This window comes from Pyrus communis, chromosome 16 (assembly GCF_041283825.1).
Source record: "Pyrus communis isolate YQ-2024b chromosome 16, ASM4128382v1, whole genome shotgun sequence".
NCBI classification, from domain to species: Eukaryota; Viridiplantae; Streptophyta; class Magnoliopsida; order Rosales; family Rosaceae; genus Pyrus; species Pyrus communis.
In genome coordinates, this window is record NC_142580.1 from 5,110,146 (window position 1) to 5,117,744 (window position 7,599).

Sequence of the window (7,599 nt, forward strand, 5' to 3'; positions counted from 1 at the left end):
TTGCCATTTGGTTCCATATAATTTCTTGGTTTTTTTAAGTAGGATATTTTCTATATAATCATCGAATTTTGTTTCTTCTTTTCCACTGCTGGCTGCAGCTCGTAATATTTCTAGGGTTTTCCTTTTTAAGAGCCTGAGACTTTATCCTAATCACCATGAACTGATCCACCTCTTCAAATTAAACATATATTTCCCTGCACGCAATGCTACTGGTTGTAAATTTAAGCCATTTCAATCAACATTTAGGACATATATAAGCTCCTAATCAAGGGAGGGACTATAATTATCTCATCTCAGCTTAATTACTATGTAATCTCTAGAAAAATCGACAAAAGCCACAGATTTCTACAGTTCACAGTACAATGCTGGCTTTTATCATCTCAACGCCATAGGTATCGTACATCTGATCCCTCGAAAGAGGAAGCCACAGATAATCTGCTGCAGTTTAATAAGTATTAGCTAATCTGCATCCACGGCGAATAAGGCTGACTGAATCCGAGTTGAATTCTTCAGTAGAATGAAACCCCACGTTAATGCGTGAAATGTGAACCTTAATTATACTGCACATTTTATAGATTTTTTTTAATGTTTATTTTTATCCTTTTGGTAGCATTCTGTCGTTGCAACTTTGAAGAGTTTGAGCAAATTTTGAGTGGAATTCGATGGGCCTTTGAGTTTTAACTGCTTGGCTAAGTGAAAATTTAGTGCAATATATAAGATTTTATTTTATCTACTTACTGAGATTGGCTAACCTGGACAACATGTTTGAGGCTAAAACACAAAAAGATAGATAGATTTTGAGGCTAATTTTTGTTCCCTAGTCAACAAGTCACTTAGAAGAGTAAACGTACCCAACATTATGTATTTATGAATCTTATGAAAGAAACTTCTAAAGCAGTTGGGAAGTTAATGTCTCTATTTTGGTTGTAATAACTGCCACCACAATTCCTACGTTAATTCTAACTTGGTTTCTATAAAGTCAGTTACTTTTGGGGACATCAATTGAAATGACCAAAAATTAAATCTCAATTGTTGAATTGATTAAAATTAAATATCAGCGATGTAACAAATGGATACCGACAAGGTAGTTGTCAATAATTAACAATACAATGATCAAATATCCACGATATATACTAAACTCTAATCATTTTAGCAAGTGGCATGTGAAAAGTAATTGTGCTCAATTCCCATTATTTTCTTTTAAAGCGCAATGTTCTAAATTAAAGAAATTTATTGGAATGGAAAATTCTAGCTTGAATACAAAGGGTCAAACACACTACAGTAGCCAGCTAGCGTAATCCGCATCTACTTTTAACTGAAGCAGATTAATTTAAAGTCTCTGAGTTTTGAAAATGCAACATTCCTAAAGTGGCCAAGATTGTCTGTAAGGAGCAATTTTCTTCTACCCAGTTTGGTGTGTATCTAATCTCTACATGTAAGAACACATGTTCTACATAAATTGTGTAACAAAAGTAACTTAACGTGAAAAAAAAAAAAAAAAAAAAAAAACTAGTTACAGTTCATCACTTAAAGTACTCAGTTTCATGGTTTTTACTGGCTTAGCAAGTGTATGGCCAAAAAGATACAAAATGCCAGACCAAAGAACGTGGTATTCCATGGCCTACCATCCTCACAAGTTTCATCATTAATTTCCAGCCATATGTGTCCTGAACTGATTCATTCATTTTCAGATATACACTAGCAAGTAGCAACGACTTCATGTTTCAGTTAGGAACCAAAGGCCATGCCACGCTCGAGCTTTACATGATTCTAATAATTGGCTGGGGTCCACATCGAGAAATTTTTCGGTGCAGTGGGCAAATCAGCACGTGATTTTACTAATGCATGAAGATGTGATAATACGAGTGACTCGTTATAAGCAGAATAATACAAGTGAATTGTTAATAAGGAAAATTAATGAAAATTGTTTGAAAGTTTTAAGTTTTAACGATAAAAACAAGATAAATGGTAAAGTGAATAGTATCAGAATTGACTTTTTGTGTAAAAATATGTTTTTTTGTTAAAATAAACAGTACCGATAACTTTTCGTTAAAATTCCCTTATTAATATCATATAGTGGTGTGAGTCATACTTAAAAAGACTGTCATTTCATCCGTGAAGGTGCATGGAACTATTTGAGTCTCTCTATATCTCTCTACATTTACATATGGGATATCATTAAGCACTCAAATGTATGGGTTAGGATCAAGAGACAAATGTTTTGACAAACATTTTTTACACTCCTAACTAACTCTTGGATATAATTATATCTAAAGTCCTAATTAAAAGTTAAAATAATTGTGCTCATACTACTAAATGACGTGGTAGTGACATGGAAAATAAAATAAACTCAACATAAATTATTTTAATAAATAAAATTTTCAAACTGAAAATAACCAAGACCTCTCCATCTTTCTCTTCCTTTGTCAAACACTTGATAAGCTTGTTGTCTTCAGATGAAATATGTTGCGCACATGGCAACATATATCAACATTTGCTGAAGTAATCTAATGAGTGTTATCCAGAGCATTTATCGAGTGTTGTTGACGCAACCTACCAATATATACTTAGCAGAAATTACATCAAACATGTAGAGCATCTTCGCTAATTGGTGAAAAGCAAGGATAAAGGCAACAATGTTTCCCTCAAGCTCAAAAAACTTATCCAGTAGTCCACAAAATCAAGGGCAAGTGGTGGAGGACCACTTGCTACAATTGTTTTATTTTCAAAGCATAAAAAATTAAAAAAATTAAAAAAAAAATTTTATTTACTTGCCCTTGCCCTCTTCGAATGGGTGGAGTTGCACAAAGATAAGTATTGTTTAGAGTGAATAGCAAGGACAACTTACATGCTTTTGCCCTTACCTTCTACTAATTGGCACTTATTAGGTACAAAAAAATACCCTATAAAACATTTAGAAGATTCCCAAAAGACCTTCACATGCTTATTTATAGGTCTCTGGGTGTTCCTGGAACACCTTGGTCCCAATGTGCCTAACAATATAGACGTGAATTGAAGAAGATGGAGCCTGTTGGAATATAAGAGAACCTTTGACTTACCACACCCATTTTAACAAGTGTCTACAACAACTGGCTTCTCTGCTTGTTCTTATCCCTTCAGTTTTGGAGACATATTAATCAGCCACCATGTCCATCGCTATAGCCTCTGGTTTGATGATTCTTTCGGTTCATTTATTGTAATTGTTTTGTACAATAAGCACTGATTTGTTAGATGCATGATTTTACTTATTTGAAACTGATAAAAGTTATCAACTACTTATCTCTAGTTGATTTGATACTTGGTTGCTTAGTTACAAAATTTAATCTGTCGCTCATCGATGTCTTTTTTTTTTACGTGTTTTAACATGCAAGGAAGTCGAAAATTAGAACGATACCAATTCTTGTATACCCGTCATAATTGAAGTATAAACTTAAATAGCAACAAATATAATTTTCGTTCTACTTTTGTGAATGACGAGCTTGACACAAATTTATTTAAATTAAATTATACATAAACCAACTTTAATGGTGTAAAAACCAAAAATATAAAAAAATAACAACAAAAAATAGAGTTTGAGTTTAGCCTTTTAGGCACGTGCATTTAATAATTGGGCTTTTGTGCCCCATTTCAACTTGCAAGATCCTCACATTGGACTACTGTCCATGGACCAAATATTTGCGGACCCACAAAGAAACGGGCACCATCCAATCACAATGGTTGGTAAAAGCCATCCCTTTCATTTTTGATAAAAGAGAAGAGCTTCACTCTTTAAAAAGAGTTCTTCAAAATACTTCGTAGTCCATTCACAAATTTTCGTATTTGTAATCAAAATTGTTTATATTATAAATTAATCTATAAAAATTATCTCTACAAAAAATCAATTAAACTTAAAATCGTTTGGTCAATCAATTATAGTAAATAGTTAGACGAATTATAATGCTTTTACTGAATCCGTCTTTTTGTTTTTATACAATTCGGTGTCAAAATGATTCTTTTGTAGGTATTTTTTAGAAAATGTACGATATTCATTAATGATAGAAATACATACAATCAATGAGGATAGGGTGCATACAGTGGGCCTCGATAATATCTTGCCAGGAATTTCAACCATATCGAAAGGAAAAAGAGTGTCCTGCACGAAACAAATTAGGAATTACTATCCTCAAAGGGAAAATCCACAATTACATCAGGAGGTTCTTTAAACCAAGGAATATTATTATCACAACTCAGACTCATTCGTGTTAATCTGTGCGCCACTCTATTCGTCTCCATACCGCTAAAACCAACTTTCCATTAGGGCAATGCCTGAATCATCGAGCAAATATCATTTAGAATATTTCCGAACGGCGAGTAATCCTATTGACCATCCTTTTGAAAAGCTGCCATCACAAGTAACACATCCCCTTCGAAAAAGCCAACCGATCACAAGTATCATTTTGTAGGTGTTATCTTTACTTAATGATATACAACATGAACGATTTCGATTATAGTTAGGAACTTTTATAAATAAGCCATGATGTGTTTTAAGGAAAGATTCCTCAATCCAGGAGTCTTGTCTTTCTCTTTCGTAAAAGCCAACCGAGAGTTGCCAAACTTGCACACTAAAATTGCAACAAAGTCCAAATAATGTACCAGAAAACTGGCAAAAATCTAAAGATTGTGGCAAATTCACTAAAACTTGGGAAAAGGTTCCTCACTCGATTTTTTTTCTGGGGATCCAAAAGATTTTATAATCGTGTCTGTTTATCGTACAGTAAAGGATTTTCCTTAGATACTATTTATATTTAATTTAAAATTAAAAATAATTTTTAACCGTACAATGTACAATGAATTGACATAATCACGGATCTTTCGGATCCCCAAGATCCTTTTCCCAAAACTTGGTCCTTCGTGATGCACACGTCTGAGGTCTCCGTCCTTGCATTCCCAACTGACAAATTTACCCTCGGACTTGCTCTTTTTGTTGCAGCTAACCACACTAGTTTCCAAGATAAATTAAAACCCCACCTCAAATCTCAATGAGTAACGCCAAATCATAATTATTTAGGGTTTTTTTTATTTCACATCACCTGCAACACTGTCCAAGTCCAAGACAAGAAGCACATGTCGAATGGGCTCCATTAATGGTAGATTTTCCAGTTTTCAGGTAGGTTCACTGCAAACTGGACAGCTCCTGACTTCTTTTTACACATTCTTCAACTTCAACTCCAGTATTTAGTTGCATTTCTGAACTGAAAGTTGAGAAAACACCGAGGTGGTGGTGTTTCTAGAACCAGTGGCAGTTGGTAGGCTTCTGAAGTGGGTCAAAGTTTACATTTTTCTGCACATTGTTGACTAAATCTGCATTGGGTTTGTTGGGATTACAAAAAATAATGAGCCTGTTGCTTGTTCTGTTCTTTACTGAAAAGTATGAGTTGGGTTTGATCTGAACGCAAGCAAGGAATCTGATTTTCTTGGTTTTAACCAAAAAAAAAAGAAAAAAAAGGGTTGGAACTTGAAAGTTGTAGGGTGTTTCGTTTCTGAGAAAATCCTACAATTTGATGGTGAATTTAGTGTGCCACTGCCCCTAAAATGTCTTGGAATCAAGCTCAATTCAGGCAAAGAAGTTTGCTTTCCTCTTCACCGTCATCATCCTCTGGGGGTAAAATTGCCCCATCAGTTGTATTTATCATAATTGTTCTAGCTGTTATATTTTTTGTATCCGGAATCCTCCACCTGCTTGTTAGATTTCTCACAAAGCATAGATCTTCATCCATATCTGGATCCAATAGATACCCACAAATGTCTGGCTCTGAAGTTTTCCAGAGACAATTGCAGCAGCTCTTCCATCTCCACGATTCCGGCTTGGATCAAGCTTTCATTGATGCTCTCCCTGTGTTCCTTTACAAAGAGATTAAGGGTCTGAAAGAACCATTTGATTGTCCAGTTTGTCTCTGTGAGTTTTGTGAGAAGGATCGGCTGAGATTGCTCCCAATTTGTAGTCATGCTTTTCACATTGATTGCATTGACACATGGTTGTTGTCCAATTCGACTTGCCCTCTTTGTAGAGGGACCCTCCACACTCCAGGGATTGCTATCGAAAACCCGGTTTTCGATTTTGATGATCTGATGGAAGAAGGTGGTTCTTTGGGGAATGGAGGAAGTGGGGTTCTTGCCGGTCAAAAGTCCGCAGATAACGAGATTGCGGGTGAGAAGGTGTTTTCTGTGAGACTTGGGAAATTTAGAAGCACAAATGAGGAGGGAGTTGGTGGTGGCGGCGGCGGAGGAGAGAGGGTAGAGGGAGAAACCAGCAGAAGCAATTTGGATGCAAGGAGATGTTACTCAATGGGATCATACCAATATGTGGTGGCAGATTTAGAGTTGCAGGTGGCTTTGAGGCCCAAAAGGGCAGGTGATAGTGTGAGGCTTGTGAGAGGGAGAGTGGGACAAAATGGGAATTCTAGTAATTACAGTGTTGGTGGCGGAGATGCTGAGGGGAAGAAAATTAACAGTGCAAGTAAAGGTGAAAGCTTTTCTGTATCCAAGATTTGGATGTGGCCTAAGAAGGGTAAATTTCCAAGTTCTGCAGAAACCCATGTGGGTAATTCCTCTCTTACTGTGGGTTTGCCATGAAGTGATAGATCTCAGGGTACATGATGAAATTTTACACTCTGATATGTATTTTTCTTCTCAATATATCAATGATATCAATTTTTTTTTACATTTTTTTGTTTTTGTTTTTTCAAATAAGAAGTTTTGGCTTTTGCTTTTCTCCCAGAAATTTCCAGCTCTTTCCTGCCGTGATGCTGCAGAAGCACTTTATCTTTTCAGTAAAATTCGATTCAGACGTGTGACTTTGAGAAATGCTTTTACTTTACCTTAAACTTTATGCTTGGAGAGCCAATGCTTCGGTTCATTTCAGCATTTTCTGGAGATGCCTAGGAGTTCACATGTTAGGTTGGGGATTCTTGCATTCGAATGGGAATAAAATACCGTCTTCTTATAGCACACGTCACGTGAGAGCCAGGAATATATCCTCTCGTCATGTCATGCACATGACGAGAGGAAGGGATATATTCCGATGACAGCCAAGTCTTTCTCGTTAGGTTGATAATGCGTTGTAAAAATGTGAAACTCTACCTTCCAAGTTCCACAGCATTTGAAACAGTGCTTTCTTCGAAAGTATGAGATCTCATCAAACCATTCGATGTCTTTATACACAGAAAAAGAACAAGAGAAAAACATAAAAGAAACAGAAACCTTTTCACATGCATACTGTGCGTAGGAAATAGAGGGGAGTCATGTCAAAGTGTTGCTTTTTGGCTGCTTTGGGAGTCTCTAGAATTTCTTCCTCTTTTTGGATGAAATTTCTTCTATCTTCTTTTGATCCTGCTATTGAATCCCTTTCCTAGGAAGAACATGGACACGAGGGATTCAATATGTCGGAAATATGGCCCTGGTAAATCAAGTGTCATAATATAAGTGATTAGAATTTTTGTTTCTCAAGTATCAAATCACTTATATTATCACATTTGGTATACTAAACTGTGTTTTCAGCACACTGAAAAATCTCTCATGAGAGAGGGACTTGTGGTTTTGATGATTGATGAGGGTGTGCCT

General features: G+C 35.9%; 1 pseudogene; it reads left to right on the forward strand.

The window, feature by feature from the left end:
- The first annotated feature begins 5,035 nt into the window (after positions 1-5,035).
- LOC137732557 (RING-H2 finger protein ATL46 pseudogene) lies at positions 5,036-6,702 on the forward strand (annotated as a pseudogene).
- Positions 6,703-7,599: the final 897 nt, after the last annotated feature.